Below are 22,785 nucleotides of genomic sequence, written 5' to 3'. Positions count from 1 at the left end.
AGTGACTGGGATAATTGGGATGGGAGTGTCAGAGACAGTATGATTGGCACAGGACAGAGCAGAGTTTAGGGCTGTTGTACACAGGGTCGCTATGAGTCGCAAGTGACTCGACGGCACATAACAATAAGAACAGCAACAAAGATGCTGTTTTCCCACTTAACTGATTTCATCTTCTTGTCAAAAAATCAGTTGACCATAGAGAGATGAGCTGATTTCTGGATTCCCAATTGTATTCCATTGATCTGTGTCTCTTTGTACCATGCTGTCTTGAGCACTACAGCTGTGTAGTAGAATTTGAGATCAGGGAGTATGATGCATCTTATCTTGTTTCTCTTTTTCAGTAGTGCTTTGCTGATTTGGGGTCTTTTTCCATTTCAGATGAAATTGGAAATTACCTTTTGTATCTTGTTGAAGATGGGAATTGGTATCTTTATTGTGTTAGCATTGAACTTGCAAATTGTCTTTGGTAAAATTGTCATTTTCATTATATTAAGTCTTCCTATCCATGAGCATGGTATGTTCTTGCTTTTCTCCATGTCTTTTGTTTGTTTGTTTGTTTCTTGTAGTAATGTTTTGTAATTTTCTTTGTTTAGGTATTTTTGTCTCTAATTAGATTTTTTACCAAGTATTTCATCTTGTTATTAGCTATTGTAATTGATATTGTTTTTCTTAGCTCCATTTCTGTGTTTTCTTTTTCTCTGTAGAGAAATACAACTGATTTTTTTAAGTTGATCTTGTATCCTGCCACTTTGCTGAATTGGTTGACAATGTCCAACAATTTTCTTGCTGAATCTTTAGGGGTTTATAAGTATACTATCATATCATCTGCATATAGAGATAGCTTTACCTTCTCTTTGCCAATTTGCATTCTTCTTATTTTCTTCTCTTGCCTTACTTTTATTGCTAAGACTTCCAATACAGTATTGAAAAGGAGAGGTGATACTGGGAATTCTTGCCTAATTCCTGTTCTCGAGGGGAATGCCTTTAATCTAGTTGCATTGAGAACAGTGTTGGCTCTTGGTTTTGTCTATATACTTTTTAGCATGTTCAGGAAATTCTTTCCTATCCCTAGTTAGGTGAGTGTTTTAATCAGGAAGAAGTGTTGAATTTTTGCCAGATGCCTTTCTGCATCAATTGATAGCATCACGAGATTCTCATTCTTTGCAATTGTTAATGTGATGAATTATATTGTTTTTCTTATGGTGAACCAGCCTTTGCAAAATTGTTATGAATCCCATTTGGTCATGATAAATTTTTTTTTCTTGTAATATATGTAGTCAAGCCAAAGGTGGATGACTTTTAATCCGCTGCCCTCGGGCCTGTCTTTCATTGTTTTTGTTCAGATATTCCTCCAGGTTGTATAGCCTTGGTGTACAAGTTGCTGTACCGCATTCATTTTTGGTTGCTGTGAGGCTGAACACCGTGACACTGGTGTATCAAATGCGTTAATGATTGGCTACCCAATGCGGACAGAGAGTGGGGTGGAGTTCCCAGATTAAAACAAGCTTGGAAGGAGGAGTGGTATCCACTTCCATAATAGCTTGCCTCTGGAAACCCTATGAACCTGGAGAGAGGATGAAAGGCACCCAAGTGTCGAGGACTCTCCTTCATAGGATCGCTATGAGTCGCCTGTGACTCAACGGCACTTAACAAAAACAACAACAATATATGTAGTGTTGAATTCTGTTAAGATTTTGTTACGGATTTTTGCATCTCTGTTCATGAGAGATATTGGTCTGTAGTTTTCTGTTTTGGTGGTGTCTTTACATGACTTTTGTGTTAAGGATATGTTTGCTTCATAGAATGAGACTGAAAGTATTCCATCTTTTTGTATTTCCTGAAATAATATATGTAGAATTGGTTTCAACTCTTCTCTGAATGTTTGATAAAATTTATTAGTAAAACCATCTTGTCAAAGGCTTTTTTTGGTTGGAAGTTATTTTAGGACTTTTTCAATTTTTTCTTTTGTAGTGGATCTGTTCAGTGTTCTATTTCAGTCTGTGTCAGTTTGAATGGATTATGAGTTTCTAAGTACTTGTCCATTCCCTCTAGGTTTTCATATTTGCTTGTTCAATTGTGATATTCTTCCTTTTATCTCTTGTTTGAATTATTTGTGTCTTTTGTTTCATTACCTTTGTTAGCTTTGCTAGTTTCTAAAACCAATTCCTGGTCTTGTTGATTGTTTCGTTCCCCCCACCCCCACCCCCACCCCCATTTTCCATTCCATTTATTTCTGCTCTAATTTTTATAATTTCCTTTCTTTTAGAGGTTGTTGAATTCTCTTGTTGTCTTTTCCTACTAGCTGGAAATGTTTGGTTAAATAATTATAATTTTTCTTCCCCTTTAATATATTTGCTTATTGCTAAGAATTGACCTCTAATTACTGCTTTGGGTGGTTCACAGAGGTTTGTTTGTATTTTTTTTTAAAAGTTTTATTTTCATTCTTATTTGTTTCAAGAAACATTTTCATTTTTTTATTTCTTCTATTACTCACTCAAGTTCAAGTAGGGTGTTGTTCAGCTACCAAGTTATGATTTTTTACCCTCTTTTATCCTCTTCTTGATTTCTAATTTTGTAACATTGTGGTCTAAGAAAATAGTTTTTATTATTGATGTTTTCAAATTAATTGTAGCTTGTTTTGTGACCTAAAATATGATCAACCCTGGAGAATATTCTGTGCACATGGGAGAAGAATGTATATGAACCTTTTTGGGGGTGCATTATCCTCTCTACCTATGATATAGATATGGTTGATTGTGTGGCTTCTTTAGTGTCTTTGTTGAGTTTTTTGCTGGTAGTTCTTTCTTTCCTTGAGAATGGCATATTGAAGTCTCCTAATACTAGTCCTAGGAGAGGCACATCATACTTGGAAGGGTGGAGGGATAGTGCAAGAGAAGAAAAGCCTAGATGGGATGGATTGACTCAGTGACTGAGGTAATGGGATAAGTGTATCAGACATGATGAAATTGGCACAGAGTAGAGCAGGGTTCAGAGCTGTTGCACATAGAGTTGCTATGAGTTGGAGTCAACTCAATGGCACGTAACAACAACAACAACTAGTTTTGTGGTGTTGTCTATTTAGTTTTCATCTCTATTAGTGTTTGCTTTGTGTATTTTGTAGCATTTGGTTCATATATATTTATTACAGGAGTATCTTCTTGTTCTATTGACCGTTTAAGCATTTTATAGTGATCTTCCTTGTCCTTTGTAATGGTTTTCACAGTAAAATCTATTTCATCAGAGATTAACATTGTTACTACTGCTTTTTTCTGGTTGTCATTTGGTTGGTATATTTTTTCCACTCTTTGATTTTTAGTCTGTCTTTATCTTCACTTTTCAAATGTGTCTCTTGTAGACATACTATTGATAGGTTTTTTTTTTAATTTAATATGCTGCTCGATTTCTCTTCACTGGTGCATTCAAACCATCGACAGTCAGTGTAATTCTTGAGGCACAAAATTTTATTGCTCTCATTTTGTTGAGTTCTTTTTTTCTTTTCTTCTGATAGTTGAGTTATTTTTGGTGTTCTTGATGGTTACTTTGATCCATCCTCTTTGCTACATCATCTCTGTGAGTAGAACTTCCTTTAGTATTTCCTGCAATATTGGTCATGTTTTTACAAACTCCCTTAATCTCTGCTTTTCTGAAAATATCTTGGTATCTCTTTTATATTTGATGGACAGTTCTCCTGGTTGACAGTTTTCCTTGGTTGACAGTTATGTTTTTTGAGTGTTTAATATATATCATTCCACTATCTTCTTTATCACATTTTTTTTCTGGGAAATCAGCATTTAATCTTATTTACTCTCCTTTATAGGTTGCCCTTCATTTTCCCCAAGCTGATTTCTGAATTCTATCCTCGTCTTTGATTCTGGCAAGTTTGACTATGATATGTCTTGGTGTTTTTCTTTTGAAGTCTGTGACTATTCTATATGGGAGTGAGCTCTGGTGGCCTAGTGGCTAGAAATTGTACTGCAATCCAAAAGGCGCGCTTCTAGACCATCAGCTGCTCTGAGGGAGAAGGATAGGCAATTTCCTCCTGTGCAGTTATCTACCTCGGAAAACCCACTGGATGGTCAGCTATGAGTCGGTTCCAACTCTGTGGTACATAACAACAACAATAACATTCTATGTAAGGTTCACTCAGGTTCTTTTATGTATGTTATCTGATTCTTCATTATATCTGGACACTTTTCATCTAGTAACACTTTCACAACTCTCTCAGTGACTTTTTTTTTGCTGCTGCTTGTTCTGGGATTCCAATAATGCACATATTATTCCTCTTGATGGTGCCCACATTATTCTTAGGCTTTCTTTTTCTTCCTTTTTGATTCTGCTTTTTGCTTAGTAGATCAGTGCTAAGAGCTCTATTATCTATTTTGCTGATTCTGTCTCTTTAATTCTGTGCTTCTGCCCATCCAACATGTTGACAGCTTCTCTCCTCATATAATATTCCAAATTGTTGGTTCTTGTTTTTTTAGGGCTTCTAAATGCCTCATTTTTTTTGCATCTGCATTGTCTTGATTTTTTTTTTTTAAATTCCTCTTGGATTTTGCTTGTAGAAACCCTGTGTTTTTCTTTTACCCACTGAAAACACTTGATCATTGTTCTTTTGAATTCTGTGTCAGAAAGATTCATCACATTTTCTGAGTTCAGGAAATCCATTGATTCTGTGTTTTGATCCCCTTTTGGGGGATATTTTGCTTTGGTTTTGTATAAGGTGTGAAGTAGTTTGCTTCTTCCAAGGTATTGCTGTGATATTGGTGTTTCTCTTTTTTTTTTTTCTTGTGTCCCTAGCATGTCCTGAGTCTGACAACCTTGGGTGAGGACCCCACTGCTCCAGAGGAAGGAAGGGCAGCTTGCCCTGCCTAAATATCTCTTTGGCCCTTGGCCTCATGGGAAGATTTGCTTCAGTTGGGGAGTTCAACACTTGAGTAGCGAAGGGAAGGGCAATTCATCCTGCCTGTAATCCTTCCTTTCTAGTCCTGTGGCACTGTTCACTGTTGCTGAGGAGCCCATTGCTTCTGTTCCTTCCTTTCTGGTCTTAACTTCTCAGGGGCTGTGAAGCCCACCAGCAAAGAAACTAATTATGCCTCTATCTTGGGATTGCTGGAAAGATCACTCCAGATTGACAGCACACCCAAAAGACTGAGGAGAACTTACACTACTTCTGTTCTTTCCTCTGTCATTTCACAAAGCAAAGATCTGTGTGGCTATGGAGTCCTCTTGGGAAGGAAACTTTCTGTGCTTGTGTCCTGAGGCTGCTTGGAGTTTCACCCTGTGGGAGCTCACCTGAAGGAAACCTCACTTTGCAGCAAAGTTCTCTGTGTCAACAGAGTTCCATGGGAAGGTAATTTGCTCTGCCTCTGTCCAATTGTTAAGGAGGCTATGGAACTTTCTCACAGGAAGGCTTGCTGTTTTATGATTGCAGCCCCCTCCCTGCAGTCTGTTGTCTTCCTTGGTGTGCAGAGTGACAGGCCCAGGTTCCCCGACTCTTTCACCACTCTCTTTGGCAGTTATGGAGGAAAGACCTTGAGTCTGATCTTCTGTCTCAGGACCATATTCCTTTGGCTGCTGATTGCTAGAGCCTTCCAGCTAAGGTACATGGCTGTCCCAACAGGTTCATGTTCCAGGTGAGGGCAGTGTCTTGGCTGGACCCAGAACATTGGTGTTTCCCCCTTGGCCTGAGTGCGGTAGGCCAGAGCACCCAAGACAGAGCGGAGTGTAAAAGTGGTGGTTCTTGCAGCTGCTGTGCTGGCTGGCTGCCACAGGTGACAAACTTCTAGGGAAGGCTGGCACAGGTCCATATGTGGGGCTTGTACTGGGTGGAGAACAGGGTGAGGGCAGGGACCGGAGGTGTGACCACCTGAATAAAATGGTGGCCAGAGAGCCAAAAAGTGGTGGTTCTGAGGTTGCTGTGCTGGCTGCCTGCCCCACGGTGGCAAGCTTCTAGGAAAGGCTGGCCTGTTGAATCACTTTATTGATGTTTTCATGATACAAGTAAATGTTTATGGATCCAAGTAAATGAAATACTTGACATAGATTTTAGTCATGGCAAATTATTTTGGAAATTATGGGGCTTAGAGAAGACCTTTATTAGCTGATAGTTAACCTTTAGCTATAGACTACTGGTTCTCAACCAGGGCCAGTTTTGTCTTCAAGGGGACATTTGACTGTGTCTGAAGAAATTTTTGGTTGTCACTCTTGGGGGAGTGCTACAGACATCTAATGGGTACAGATCAAAGATTCTGCTAAATGCCCTATATTGCCTAGGATAACCTCACATCAAAGAAGCCTACAGTCCAAAATGTCAGTAGTGCCAAGGGTGAAAAATCTGATCTAAAGAGAAAGGAAGAAAAAAGAGAAATTATTTTTATTAATTGATTGATGCTTTGTATATATTACTACATTTAATCTTAAAGATTTAGTTTTGCAAGGTAGATACTATAATCCCTATTTTTTGGTTATTGTTAGTTGCCTTGAGTTGCTTCTAACTCATAGTAAACTCATATATAACAGAACAAAATATCCCTGTCCTGTATTATCTTCATGAACATTGATAAACTTGAGTCCCTTGTGGCTATTGTTTAGTGCCTTTCAGCTTAGAGGATTCATCATCCAGTTCTATATCACACAATAGACTGTTGTCATCCATAAGGTGTCCACTGACTAATTTTCAGATTTGGATCATTAAACTGCCTTAGTTTGGAAGCTCCTCTGCTATCTTCTTGTTTGTTTTTTTTTTAAATATTAGTGGCTTAGCTTTCAATATCATAGCAACATGAATGTGAGCACAATATGACAAACTGACAGACAGGTGATGGAATTCCTGCTTTGCAGATGAGCCAAAGGAAGTTGCCAAATAGCAGTTAAATGACTTGCCCAAATGTAACATAAAGACTGAAGGTCCTATTCAGATTTTGAGTCCCCAAGTGTCCTTAGACTAAAACATTTCAAGTTGTTCTGTATCTTTATGTGGAATGCAGCCCATGGGCTCTATTGTTATCAGAAATATAGACTCTCATGCCCCTTTTCAGGTCTACACACCCAGAATCTGCATTTTAATAAGTTGACCAGGTAATTCATATGAGTATTTGAGCCTGAAGAACGCTGCTTGATATTGCTGTTTAATGAAATGATTACTTTTCTTTATAAAAATAGTGTTTTGTAGACACATAATAAACTAATAGAATAGATCACCTTTCTTGGAAATGGGAACAATACGGACTTCTTTCAATCCATTGGCCAGACAGCTGTCCTCCATAGATTGGTGAGCACATCCAAAGGTGCATCTGTTAATTGTGACATGTCAGTTGGTATCCCATTGATTCCTGGGGTTTTCAATGCAGCTTCCACATCCTCCTTCATTACCATTTGCTCCTGGGCAGGCACTACTTCCTGAAATATGGTACTTCCAACAGAATACAGAAATTACCAAATAATAGAATTAATATTACAAGCAAGCAAAATACTACTGAAGATCATAAAAAAAAATTCCTAGAAAAGTACAAAGGGAACTACCATAAGTTCAAGCAGAATTTAGAAGAGGCTGTGGTACCTGAGATATAATTGCTGATGCCAGATAGATCCTGGCTGAAAGTAAAGAATATCAGAAGAATGTTTATTTGTGCTTTATTGACTATGCAAAGGCATTTGACTGTGTGGATAATAACAAGTTGTGGCTGGCACTGAGAATAATGGGAATCCCAGAGCACTTAATTGTGCTCATGTGAAACCTATACTTGGACCAGGAGGCTGTTGTTAAGAACAGAACAAGGGAACACTTCATGGTTTAAAATTAAGAAGGCAGTGCATTAGGGCTGTATTTTCTCCACACCTGTTTAATCTGTATGCTGAGCAAATTATCTGTGAAGCTGAACTCTATGAGGAGGAATGTGGCGTCAAGATCAGAGAGACACTCATCATTAACCTTTGTTATGCAGGTGACACAACCTTGCTTGTTGAAAATGAGGAGGACTTGAAACACTTGTTGCAGAAGAATGGAGTCTTCAATATAGATTGCATCTCAATGTCAAGAAAACAAAGATTATCACCACTGGATCTATAGGCAACATCATGATGGATGGAGAAAAGGTTGAAACTGTCAACAATTTCATCTTACTTGGATCCACAATTAACACCTTTGGTACCAGCAGTCAGGAAATAAGGAAATGCATGGCACTGGGAAAATCTGTAGTTAGGGACCTCTCCAAATTATTGAGGAATAAAGATGTCAGTTTGAGAATTAAGGTGTGTCTGATTCAGGCCATGGCCTTTCCAGTCACTTGCTATGCATCTGGACAATGAATAGGGATGACAGGTGAAGAATTTATGCTTTTAAGCTGTGGTGTTAGAGAAGAGCACTGAACATCCCATGGATGGCCAAGAGAACAAACAGATATATCTTGGAGAGGGTGCAGCCAGAGTGCTCTTTGGAGGTAAGGATGATGAGGCTTTGCCTCACATACTTTGGGCATGTTGCTAGAAGGGGCTATTCCTTGGAGAGGGACATGATGCTGGGATGGGTGAAGGGTCAGTGAAGAAGAGAAAGCCCCTCGACTAGGTGGATTGACACAGTGACTGCCACATTGGGCTCTCATGCATCAGGAAGTGTGAAGATGGCATCAGGATAGACAGCGTTCAGATCTGTTGTTCACAGGGTCACTGTTAGTCGTACTCAACTCGATGGCACCTAACAACAACAATCAACTTAAATAGAAGACCATTACAATAGAGTGTATAATCTTCATCTAGACAGCTATCAGGAGAAATCTGTGTAGCATGTGAAATGATATGAAAAATGCAACTTTTATATGCATATATGTGTGTTTTGGAGATTAGGAAGATGACCTGTGTCTTTAATCAGACTCTCAAAAAAGTCAGTATCCCAAATTGGGTTGTGGATTACTGATAAAAGAGCCTAATAAACGTGAGAATGCAAAAGGACTAAAGGAAATGCATACGCAAATGTTTTCAGAGACTAAAACTTGTAATATCATAGAAAACAGTTGAATCGGTGGTAAATTGGAGGGTGTTGACCCACCTAAACTCATTTATATATAGTTTTGAGGGATCGTAGTGAAAATCCATCTGTGATGGCAAAACAAACCCTCTCTCTAAGCCAAACTAATGTATTAGTCACAACTCTTGTCCTTTCAAGTGACTCATACTGACATAAATGGAAGAAAAGAATTTGCTAGCTTATGTAAAGCCTAGTATTAGAGCTTGTTCAGCTTAGGCTTCATCGAGTAGAGCAAATATTTTCAGCCTCATTCTGCTATCTTGATATAGAATCCATTCTCTAACTTCTCCATCATGGAAGAAGAATATAGTTAAAGAAGTTGCAGAAGTGACTCAAAGTCCTAGCATTGAGTCCTCTGTCTCTGTTTTGATCTGTGGGTCATATGCTTATACTTAACCTAGTTGCTTTTGTCAAGAAAATATGATCCTCTTCATGGAACAATTTGTGTATAAATTGTTGAATACGAAATTAACTTGCTGTGCAAACTTTTGCCTAAAACATAACAAAATGTTTAGAAGAAAATATAATACTCTGATTGGCTAATCCTGGGCCAATAGTTCTTCTAGAGTTTCAGCTGGAATCACTGGAATAACATGAATTATGTTGGGATGGGTGGATCCCAAATGCTAATCCAAGGCTGTTACTATAGCTGGTAGAGTGAATGCAGAGCAGAAAAAAGAAACAAAATCCCACACCAAAACCAAGTTTACACACAACAACAGCAACACAAAACCCTCCCCCTTCTGCTACTGAAGTTTTGAAATCTAAAAAGTTTTAGACCTAACCTCAAAGCCTAGATCTTGAGCAAATTCCTTAGTGTTGATACTTTTTTTGTAAGACTTTATGACTCTATTATGACTTAAGAGTCCTAATGTACATAAAGCACCTAATAATGGGGCTTGTTTTTGTTGTGTGCTGTAGACTTGCAACTGACCCAGAGCTGACCCTCTGATGGGTTTTCAGAGGCAGTTAATAGCATGGGAGGAGATTGCCCAGCCACGACCTGCGTAGCAACCAGTGGCATTGAACCTCGTTCCCTTGGGATTGCAGCACAACTTCTTGCCACTAGGCCACCAGAGCTCCAATAACAGAGCTTGGCACATATAAAGTATAGAGTAGGAAGCAGTTAATAAGAACGAGTAATAAAAAATGAGGGGGTCTTTCTGGCCTAGTGGGTAGAGAACTGTACTGCTAATCTAAAGGTGGTTCAAATCCACCTCTGATAGGTCAAATCCACTAGCTGCTCCTAGGGAGAAAGTCTCCTCTCACGTGATATACAGCCTCTGAAAACCTGGTGGAAGGTCAACTTATGAGTTGGTTTCGACTCAACAGCAGTGGATGAATGAGTGAATTAACAAAAGAATTCTGGAAGGTTATATGCATCTTACTGAAGTCCAAAATACTATTAATACTGATGTTCTTTGAATAATCTCAATATGAACTGCACTTGTTGGTTAATAGTAATTAATGTATTCAGTCACTGCTGACCAAAAGCATCTTTCTCACTCCCTGGGAGAAAGATGAGGCAGTCTGCTCCTGCAAAGGCTTACAGCTTCAGAAACTCTGAATACATTGCACCATGGATATCATTGCTGGTGTCAGATGGATCTTGGTTGAAAGCAAACAATACCAGAAGAATATCTCTTTGTGCTTTCTTACTATACAAAGGCATTTGACTGTGTGGATCATAACACATGATGGTTAACATTGAGAAGAATGGAAACCCCAGAGTACTTAAATTGAGCGCATGAGAAACCTACTAGACCAAGAAGCTGTTGTGCAAACAAAGTAAGGTAACAAACACTACATGGTTTAAAATTAGGAAAGATGTGCATCAGGGTTGTATTCTTTCTCCAGACCTGTTTAATTTGTATGCTGAGCTAATTATTCAAGAAGCTGGCATCTATGAAGAATGTTACATTAGGAGTGAAGGAAGACTCATCAATAACCTTTATTATGCAGATGACACAACCTTCTTTGGTGAAAATAAGGAGGACTTGAGGTGTTTGTTGCAGAAGATCAAAGACTACAGCTTTCAAGATGGATTGCATCTCAGTGTCAAGAAAACAAAATTCTCACCACTGGACTCATAGGCAACATCACGATAGATGAGAGAAGATTGAAATTGTCAGTGACTTTATCTTACTTGAATCAACAATCAATAAAATTAGCACCAGTGGTAAAGAGATCTGTAGATATTTTGCACTGGGAAAGTCTGCAGTCAGGGACCTCTCCAAATGAATGAGGAGCAATGATGTTGTGGACTAAGTTTGTGGACTAAGGTGCATCTGATTCAAACCATGGTCTTTGCAGTCACTTGTGTTTCAGAGAGTTGGGCAATAAATAAGGATGGCAGAAGAACTGATGCCTTTGTTGGAGAAGATTACTGAATATCCCATGGACTTCCAAAAAAACCAGATAGGTCTTGGAGAAGGTGCAGCCAGAGTACTCCTTGGAGGCAAAGATAGTAAAACTCTGTATTGTACACTTTGAGCACATTTCTAGGAGAGGCTATTCCTTGGAGAGGGACATTAAGATTGGGAAGATGGAAGGGTGACAAAATAGAGGAAGACTTTTGACCAGGTGGATTGACATAGTGACTGGCAACAATGAGCTCAAATATGTGTTCAAGTATGCCAAAAATTGTGAAGTTGTGAAGTTGGCACAGGATGGGACAGGGTTCAATCTGTTGTGTATAGGGTTGCAATGAGTTATGCTCAACCTCATGGCACCTAACAACAACAATAATACAAAAAAGCTTCCTTTATTCTATAGAATCACTGTAAGTCAGAATTAATATAATGACACAATTTTTTAAAATGCTCAAGAACATTGGTTCAATTGTTGTTGAGTAGATTCTAACTTTTTAAAAATTATTTTATTATTGTGTGTGTGTGTGTGTGTGTGTGTGTGTACTGTCAAATCAAATCTGACCGGTACAGGAGGAGATTTTTCCTCCTTCTCCAGCAGAGCATTTGGTGGATTTGAACCGCATACCTCTGGGATTGCAGTGCAGCTTCTTGCCACTAAGCTACCAGAACGCCTGTAATTTAAATTTTTTTTTTTTTAGTGGATTCTAACTTATATTGCTGTTGATACTAGTTTAAAGACTAAAATGCACCTCTTCCGAGCTTTGGTATTTTCAGTTGCTTTACATGTATCTGAAAAGTTGGATAATGAATAAGGGTGATCAAAAAAAGAATCAGTGGGGAGCTCTGGTAGCCTAGTGGTAAGGAGCTGCAGCTACAATCCCAGAGGCACACGGTTCAAATCCACCAGACGCTCTGCCGGGGAAGGAGGGACAATCTCCTCCTGTACCAGTCAGATCTGATTTGACGGTACACTCACACAAAAATAATAAAATAAAAAAATTAAAAAAAAAGAATCACTGCTTTTGAATTGTGGTTTGGGGGAATAATACTGAATATTCCATAGACTACCAAAAGAACAAACTAATCTGTTTTGGAGGAAGTGCAACCCATTGCTCCTTTGAGGCTAGCTAGGTTGGTGAAACTCTGTCTCAGATCCTTTGGGCATGTTGTCAGGAGCGACCAGTCCCTGGAAAAAGACCTCATGCTGGGAAATATGGAGGAGCAGAGATAAAGGAAGACCCTCAACAAGATGGATCGACACAGTGATTGCAACAATGGGCTGGGACACGTTCATGGATCTATTGTTTGTAGGGTTGCTATGAGCTGTAGTTGACTTGATAGCACCTAACAGCAAATTTTTAAATTTTTAAAAATATTTTTAAATTTTATTTATTATTTTGTATGTATGTGCCATCAAATCAGATCTGACTGGTACAGGAGGAGATTACCCCCTCCTTCTCCAGCAGAACGTCTGGTGGATTTGAACCACGTACTTCTGGGATTGCAGTAGAGCTTCTTGCCACTAGGCCACCAGAGCTCCCTTAACAAATTTTTTTGGGCATGGGCATACATGGTCCATCTCTCTCCTGCAGAGCATTTGGTGGATTTGAATAGCCAACTTTTGGTTAGCATCCCTTCAAGTAATACATTTTCCCACCAGGGCTCATAGTATTTTCCATAATATTCTATATTAGTATTGGTTTTGGTTCATATTGAAAGATTATACTGTTGTAGACTTTATTTCTGAAAAAAAATCTCTTAATTGTCTGACATAGAAAATGCAGAATGAAAAGATTTTAAAAGATAGATTTGGAAAGAATGTCATTTTCCATCAATATAATTTAATATCACAAACCAAACTAAAGCCAATTTAATTATTTTTTTCAGCTGCCAAATGACTTAATGGCTGTACCACCAGAGCTCTCCCTGTTTTATTTTATCCTGGTTTACTTACAAAGTTCATATACATTGCTTTTCACACCAGATCTTTCCCATTTCTCCACCCAACCCTCCTCAACCCGTCAAATTGTGTTGCCCTATGTCCATCCACCCTTGCCCCTCTGAAGAAACATTAGGATCACGTGGGATGACATAAAAAGAAATCACATATATCACTGTAATTCCAGAATATTATAAGGGCAAGAAATTACTGAAAAAAATTGTGGAAGAGGTTCTAGAACAAAACTTCCTAGGTATTATGGAGAATGAGGAAATACACATTTAAGAAGCTTAGCAAACACCAAGTAGACTAGATTAAAAAAACCAAACCATCAGGACAGTCAAATTCTTCAAAGTAAAAGATAAGGACAAAATACTAAAATCAGCACGAGAAAAACAAAGAGTCACCTACAAAGGAAAAGCAATAATATTAAGTTCGGATTTTTCAGCAGAAACCATGAGAGTAAGAAGACAATGGGATATGGCATATACAGAAAGTTGAAAGATGACACTTGTCAGCAAAGGTCTCCAGCAAATATGAAGGAGAAATCACATCCTTTGTAGAAAAGAAAGAACTTAATGGATTTATAAAAATAAGACCAAATCTACAAGAACTTTTAAGGGAAGTCCTTCACACAGAGACACCAAAGGAAAGTGGATAGACCATAGTAACAAGAAACAAGAAAAAAACCCAAACACAGAAAAATGGCACCAGTAAAACCTGGCTTGTCAATAATTACACTTAATGTGAATGGACTAAATACACCAATTAAAAGAAAAGAGTAGCAGAATGGGTAAAATACCAAAGCCCATCAATATGTTGTCTACATGAGATATATCTAAGAAAAAAAGAGAAAGACTCAAAATAAAAGGGGGGGGGGGGGAAACATACCATGCAAATGGTATCCACAAAAAAGCAGGAGTGGTGATACTAATTTCTGATAAAATAGAATTTGGAATGAAAATCACCATAGCAGATAAGAAAGGGCACTATATAATGATTAAAGTCACCATAGATCAAGAAGACCAGACCTATTTTTAACCACCCAGGTCGCTGTAAAATCTCATCCTGCTTAGTGGGAGTTGTGATAGGCCTTTTGAGTATTAGGTAGTTTTTGTAAGACAATGTAGAACTATCATGTAATGCTTTTAAAGAAATTATTATTTACTTGAAAGTTTACAAAGCAAATTAGTTTCCCATTCAACTATTCATAGACATTTTGTTTTCATAGCATTAATTACCTACAATTAATTAATTAACTAACGTACAGTGTGATGGTATTCTTCCTACTTCCTTGATTTTTGTCATAATTATCTGTCTATCCTACTCCTTCCTATCCTCTTCCTTGGATAAATGCTGCCCTTTTGACATTACATATATAGTTGGTTATTCTGGGGATGTAGCCTGGAGGGAGTTGTACTACTAACCCAAAGACCATAAACCAACAGTGAATCCTCAGGAGAAAGATGGGGTGGTCATAGTCCATTAACATTGACAATTCTGGAAACCTGATGGAAGCCCACAATGAAGTGGAACTGACTTGATGGTATTGATTTTGAGTTGACTTTGATTCTAAATAATGAGCACCTCCCTAAAGTTATTGTTCACCTAATAGGCTTATCTAATTTCTTTTTTTTTTTTTTTTTGGCTTAAAGTTGAGCCACAGGGTTGATTTTTGGTTTAGGTTCAAAACATTGCTAAGGGCAGTAATCTTGGGCACTCCGCTTATTTCTACCAAACCAAAAAGCCTGGCTATTTTACTGTTTTTGTGTTTTGTTCCACATTTCTGCCCATTCTATCCAGAAGTTTCTACTGTGATCTCTCAGTGGTAACTGGGTCTTAGGTCATGGGGGTTGAGGTTTTGCATTATGAGTTGTTTTTATTATGTATCTTTTCTTTTTTCATCTCTTTTCTTTGTTCTACATAAATGAGAAACCAATAGCTATACTCCATATGACTGCTTGCAAGCTTTTAAGACCCCAGTCACTGTTTACCAGAATAGGTTGTAGAATGTTGTCTTTGTGAACCATATTATACCAACAGACCTTGATGTCTTCTAAGACCATGTATGTACCTGATGCTCTAGGACCAGCAACTCATTAACTTAATGGGTTTAGTTATGAATCATGATTTTAAATAGTATTGCCCTCTGTTAGCTCTGCTCATATATATAGATATATTTATAGAATATATAATATTTACAGATATACTAACATGAATATAGAAATACTATCTGCCAAATATATGTATGTTGTTATTGTTGTTAAGTGCTGTTGAGTCGTAGATGACTCATAGCAACTCTGTGTTCAAAAGACCTGAACACTTGTATATCTTTCATCATTTCTCCAGGTTCATAGGGTTTCCAGAGGCAAACTATTTCGAAAGTGGATGCCACTCTTGCTCCCACGCTTGTTTTAATCGGGGAGCTCCACCAAACACTGTCCATCAAGGACAACTATTATCACATTTGACACAACAGTGTCCCAGTGTTCAGCATCACAGCAACCACAAGTTACCTCTGTACAGCAAATGAACAGACCATTGCTATAGCACTTAGAAGAATGTTTGACTAAAAACAATTAAAACCAGGTCTGAGGGCCACAGATTAAAATTACCCACCTTTGGCTTGATAGCATCACTTTCTGTCCACTAGACCAGCTGAGTTCTCTCTATGTTATTGTTGTTAAGTGCCATCGAGTCATAGACGACTCACAGCGACCCTATGAATGAAAGACTTGAACACTTGTATAACTTTCATCTTTTCTTCAAGTTTATAGGGTTTCTGGAGGCAGCTGTTTCAGAAGTGGATCCCACTCCTGCTTCCAAGCTTGTTTTGATGGGGGAGCTCTAACAAATATATGTGAAGTAATGAGTATTTTGACTTTTAGATTACTTTTAGAATAATCTCTGGTGTAATTTCTGATATTTGAGATTGTTATGTGCTACTATTCCTCATAGCAATCCTTTGCACATTAGCTCTGAACCCTGCTCTATCCTGAGGCAATCTTATTGAAACCATCTTTCTCAGTCTCTCTGGGGAGGAGTGATAGGGAATGGCAAAGGACACACTAACAAAGGAGATTAATCAGAACTGTTTTTGACAAGCACTGTGGCAATGGAACAATTAAAACAGACTTTCATGGAATTTTCAACCTGAATCCTTCTGATCATATGGAGATTTTTGGCTACATTTGCCTTGCATTCTCTTTGTGATTTACTTCCTTATAATTTTCAATAAAGACACAGAGAAACATGACTTGGGGTCTTCAGTCAGAACTGCTGGCCCCCTGTTTTATGCTCTCTGCTCTATCACATTCCTGGCTGTTTGTCTCATTATTAATAATTAGAAAATTATTCCATTCTTTGGGACCCTCAGTCTGCAACACAATCTCACTGTCTCTGACCCTTATTACCTCAGTTGCTGTGTCAATCCATCTCATTCAGGGTCTTCCTCTCCTGCGCTATCCCTCACCCTTCCAATCATTGTCTCCTGACACCATACCCAAAGTATATGAGATAGATCTTCAAAATCCTTGCCTCCAAGAAGTCACTTAGATAGACCCTGTTTGTTCTCTTGGCAGTCCATGGTGTATTCAATGCTCTTCTCCAGCACCACGGCTCAAAGACATTGATTCTTCCTCTGTCACCCTTAATCATTGTCCAACTGATGTGTAGCAAGTATCTGTGAAGACCATGGCCTGAATCAGGCACACTTTTGTCTGTGAGATTTTAGGTTAGCTTAAGAGATCAATTGGATTGGGCAGTCACCCAGATGTTAAGATTGTATAACGTGAACCTACTCCAAGCTTTGGGATAGACAGTCTCCCTCTGAGTGATTATTGCCTCTGAAAACCCACTGGAAGATCAGCTATGGATTGGTTCTGACTTGATGGCGCACAATAACAACAATGGTCCCAAACCTTAAGATCTTATAACAGAGACTCCTCCAGTCTGTCCTGTTTTACCTGAACCCTGGGCAGTCCTATTTGCTATGGAAGTATAGGTGAGTATCATAGGAACCTACCACATTAACTGTTCTTATTAATGGATTCTTCTTTTCCTGTGTTTATTGTTAATATTATCTTCCTTAATCCGTTAGGGAAAAAATCAACCTAGGTAGTATGAATGTCCCCAGGGACAGGAGGACATCATTGGCCTCCCAGAATACTTTAACTTTGATTAGTCAATTCGTCTAGAAACAAACTGAGACTAGAAGGGACCTCAGAGATCATCAAGTTGACTGACGTTGCCTTCATTGTAACAGAGTTTAAGGGACTTGCACAATGGCAGACTGCAACTGCGTCTATCAATGACTGCTGTCTGTATTAGGGCTCATTATCCGCAAAATATGTTGTACTGGGTGCAAAGAAGCTGCATTGCAATCCCAAACACATGCAGTTTGAATCCACCAGATGCTCTCCTGGAGAAGGAGGGGCAATCTCCTCCTGTGCCAGTCAGATCTGGTTTGACAGTACACAACAGAAAAAAAGAAAAGAAAGGAAAGGAAAAGAAAAGAAAAAACTAATATGCCGTACTTCCCAAACCTTGCCGTGGATAGACACAGACATGCATTTTACAAAATTGAATTTGGTGACTTCATAATCAGCTGTAAAAAGATGAGCTAATGTATATACTAAGATTTTGCCCTCTGTTCCTGTCTTTCTGAGTTCTTGAAATAATGTAAGCTTCTAAGTAGGCATGTACAAGTAGCATTAGGAAAAGAAATTGTGCCTGTAGTTTGTTTTCATTAGCGTATGGAATGAGCTGTGAAATGTGGTTCTGGTAAGATAAGATTGATTCAGAGCTGCTAATACCTGCCTGGGCATTTATAGTAGCCATGTGTATAATGGAAAATGTGAAACCCATAAAAGATGTTAAAATTTTTCTTTTCTTTTTTTTTTCTGATAAAGACCACAAGCACATCTTTGAACATTTCTATCATGAACAATTTACCGAGAAGTGTGAGCAAATGTTTGTTGTTTCCAAAGAGTCAAATAAGACCTTTGAAGTCTTGGAAAGATTTGCCTTAAAGGATATGAAATTTGATACCAACAGTGCAGACTCTGGTTTGAGGTAAGACATAAAGAAATCCCAAGACTTTCCATAAGACTTGTGAAAAACAGTTTTAGTAAACATGTTTAATCAAATTTGGGGTTCCCCCCTTTCTATATGGGTCTTTACTATAAAATATTTTTGTTGTTCTTTTGTACCAGTGAATCAGAACCAATTCATAGCTGAGCCTCGACTCATGGCTGATGCTCCACTAAATCATGGCAGGAGACTGCCTTTTTTTCTCCCTTGGGGCGGCTGGAGGATTCGAATTGGGTGCCTTTGAGCATTGCATTTTCATACCACTAGGCCACGAGCATAGGGTTTCAGGGGACTCGACTGCACATAATAGCACAACAACAGACCATGAGAGCTTCTAGGGCTCCCTTACTATAAGACAGACTCCTTGAAAGCCATCCCTGAGTTAAAATTTTCTTTAGCTGGTCTAAATCTGCATTTAGCAAATGTTTTTGAGGTACTTGTTATACTTTCCTCCAATCTCTTTCAGAATATTATAAACAGCTGGTGGTAGGGGACTTACATTTTTTCCTCTCATCTATCAAAATGGATCTATTTCTCAGAATAGCTGCATGACTTGAAGGCAAAGAAATTAGATGAGGATGTATAAATACCATATATTAATGCCAGCTGCAACCTTCCCACTATGAGGTTTCTTTTAGGGCCAATAAAAATATTCTGGAATTAGAAGTGATGTTTGTACAACTCTGTAGTTTTTGAGAAATAACAGTTGGCAAATAAACATAGAAGGTGCATGCTATTTGTTTAGAAATAGAATAATTTATTTGTACAGTATAGAATAGTTTACAAAAACTTTCATAAGTCTCTTTAAGAAAGGTGGAAGTAGGATGCAAAACTACACACACACACACACACACACACACACACACACACACACACATATTATCATTAGGCACCATTGAGTTATTGCCTGTACCTAGCACCTATACTAGGGTGCTCTGGTGGCTTAGACATAAGAACCTGTGCTGCAATCCCAAAGACACATGGTTCGAATCCACCAGCCGCTCTATAGGAGAAGGATGAGCAATCCCCTCCCATATGATTAATTGCCTCTGAAAACCTGCTGAAGGGTCAGCTATGGGTTGGTTCTGACTCAACATGTGTAACAGCAACCACAGCAGCAGCAGCATCTATATCTGATAGCCAGCCAGCACTTATTAAATGCCTGCTAGTCGTACTTGACTCGATGACACTTAACAACAACAACATGGGCCATCTTTATTTGATTATAAGGAACTTGTTATCTTGTTCAATATATGCATGCCTTCACAGTTTTGTCCATTGTCCTCTATAATAAAGTCCTAAATTTTTCTCTGGCCAGTGACATGCCCTATTCATTGCTGGTGAATGGTAACTGAACTGAGGCTGAGATAGTAAGAGAGCTGAGGTTGTCTGTAGTGTCCTTCCTGATCTCATTCCTAGGGAGAGGAAGATTTTAGAGGCAGTATTCTTTCATTCTCATCCTGCGACTCTTATCATGGTCTGATTTATTTTGTAAGAGTTTTGTTGTTCGAAATAAATCCAGTATGGCTGGGATGGTTCAGAATTGTCCTTCACCCTGGCACACCAGTTTCCACACTGGAAAAATTGATGATTTTTACCCCTTCAAGGACAGAATTCCCAACACCTGTGGTCTGTGAACCATGAGAAAGAAGATAATTTGATTAAAACAATATGGTGCTCAAAGTTATGGACAGGAGAAATTTATAGATCACCTGTTAAAAACTGAGACTTGAAGAGCCAAATACAAGAGTTGTTGCTGTTATGTGCCATCAAGTCACTTGCGACTCATAGCGACCCTGTGTACAACAGCCCTAAACCCTGCTCTATCCTGTGCCAATCGCACTGCCTCTGACACACCCATCCAGATTACTCCAGTCACTGAATCAATCCACCTCATAGAGGGCCTTCCCCTCCTTCACTGTCCCTCCACCCTGCCAAGCATGATGCCCCTCTCCAAGGACTGGTACCTCCTCAGAATCCTTGCCTCCAAGGAGCCACCCAGTTTAATCCTTTCCAGGACGAGTCTGTTTGTTTTCCTAGCAGTCCATGGTACCCTCAATAATCTTCTTCAGCACCACAGCTCAAAGGCATCAATTCTCCTTCTATCCTTCCTAGTCATTGTCCAACTCTCTGATGCATAACAAGTGATTGCAAAGACCATAGCCTGTATCAGATACACCTTGGTCTCCAGAGTGACACCATATTGCTCTTCAGTACCTTAGAGAGGTCCCTAACAGCAGACTTTCCCATCGCAATATGTTTTTTTTTAATTTCCTGGCTGCTGATGCCAAGAGGGTTGACTGTGGAGCCAAGCAAACTATAATTGTTAACAATCTCAATCTCTTCACCACCCATCCTGATGCTGCCAATTGGTCCAGTGGTGAGACAAGAGAGAGAAAATAAATTCATGATTGATAGAGATAGGAATTAAGATAAAATGGGAAGAGATACTTAACCAATCTGAGGTCTCTTTTGGGGTGATGAGAATGTTCTGGAATTACCGTGATGTTTGTCCAACCTGTGAATCTCCTGGTAAACCACTAACTTGTATTTTTAGATGATGAATTTTGTGGTGCATGAATGAAAGCTATTTTTTTAAAAAGCACAACTTACTTGTAATTTGAAATATTTCAGAGTGGAGAGAATGTCAATTATTTTTATTACAATTCATCAACTCAATTTGTTGTCCCCACTAAAAACCGAACAATTAACGTGGTCTTCTTAGGCTAACTGTGGAAACATCCAGGGCTTTATTTTCTTTGCCATTTGGAAACAAAGCTTCACACTGTAAGTTCCTGAATAGAGTGTATATATCAACAGAATAGAAAGGGTTGTTTTTGAAGTTTCGAAGCATTGTCTTAATAACCAACTGTATTGAACAATAGCAATCTTTTTTCCTAAATTTTAAAGGAGCCAAAGATTGCATTGCAATTTCTCACTTTCTGTTTATTCTCAGGAGAGGCTATTCTTTGGAAAGAGATATAATAGGAAAGGTGGATGGTCAATGAAAGAGGGAAGGCCATCAACATGATGGATTGACACAGTGACTAAAGCAATGGGTTCAAATGTGTCAGAGATGATGAGGTTGGCACAGGATAGGGTTGGGGTTCAGATCTATTGTTCGTAGGGTCACTGTGAATCATACTCAGCTCAATGACACCTAACAACAGCAATGTTTATTCTCAGGAAGAAATCATGAAAACTCTAACCTGCCTGTGTGGATGCATTTCTCTTTCATTTCAGATGTTAGGTGCTAAGAACTTTTCTATGCGCAGGGGATGCAGGAGTGAGCAAAGAAGAAAGATATTATTCCTCTTGTGAAGCTTATGTTACACTGAAGAGAGAGGCAATAATCATACATATATCAAAGATATATGTCAAAGTGTAGTGTGTTAGACGCCATTAAGTTCTATGGGAAATAGGAAACAGTAGGACTGAGCTGGCAGCAGAAGGCCACCAGAGCTTCTTGTTTGTGGAGTTGCAGTTGTTACATGCACTCCTGTTGGAAATGACTAATAAACCCTCCAGTGGGTTTGTGGAGGTGGTAAATCACATGAAAAGAAGCTACTCGTCTTTCTCCTGAGGAGCAGTTGATGGATTTGAACTGCATATCTTTGGGTTGGCAGTGCAATCCCTTACCACTAGACCACCAGAGCTCCTTTGGATGATTGTGCTTAATATATATACACACATGTATATACATATATACATACTTATATGTATATTTTATACACATATGTGTGTGTACATGTATATGTAAGGGCTTGCGCTGCCAACCAAATGTTGTTGTTGTTGTTGTTGTTGTGTTGCTATGTGCCATCAAGTCGCTTGAGCCTTATAACAAGAACTCTATGTACAATAGCCCAGAAACCTGCTCTATACTGTGCCAACTTTTCTGTCTCCAACACACCTACCCTCATTACCCCAGGCACTGCATCAATCCATCTCATTGATGTTCTCCCACTCTTTCTCCATCCCTCCACTTTTCCAAGCATAATGTTCCTCTCCAAAGACCAGTCCCTCCTTGCAACATGCCCAAAGTATGTCAGACGAAGCCTCAGAATCTTTGCCTCCAAGGATTCACCCTCTCTAGGACGAACCTGTTTGTTCTGATAGTCCATGGTATATTCAAAACTCTTCTCCAGCACCACAGCTCAAATGCATCAATTTTCTTTCTGTCATCCCTAGTCAATGTGCAGCTCTCTGATGCATAGCAATCAATTGCAAAATAGATATGCCTCGGAGAGGGCGAATTCAAGTCTCTTCTTGGAGGCTACGATTTTGAAGCTCCACCTCACTTACATTGGGCACATGGCCAGGAGAGATGGGTCCTTGGAGAAGGATATCATGCTCGGAATGGT

The 22,785-nt window shown here is 38.9% G+C and overlaps 1 pseudogene; it reads left to right on the top strand.

Annotated features, from left to right (window-relative positions):
• Nucleotides 1-22,785, top strand: part of LOC102846797 — a 170,217-nt pseudogene that overhangs the window by 13,702 nt on the left and 133,730 nt on the right.

Source organism: Elephantulus edwardii, unplaced genomic scaffold (genome assembly GCF_000299155.1).
Source record: "Elephantulus edwardii isolate Elephantulus edwardi_28Jun2011 unplaced genomic scaffold, EleEdw1.0 scaffold00068, whole genome shotgun sequence".
Taxonomy (NCBI): Eukaryota; Metazoa; Chordata; class Mammalia; order Macroscelidea; family Macroscelididae; genus Elephantulus; species Elephantulus edwardii.
Note: the sequence above shows the minus strand (reverse complement) of the source record. Positions and strands in the feature narration are given on the sequence as shown.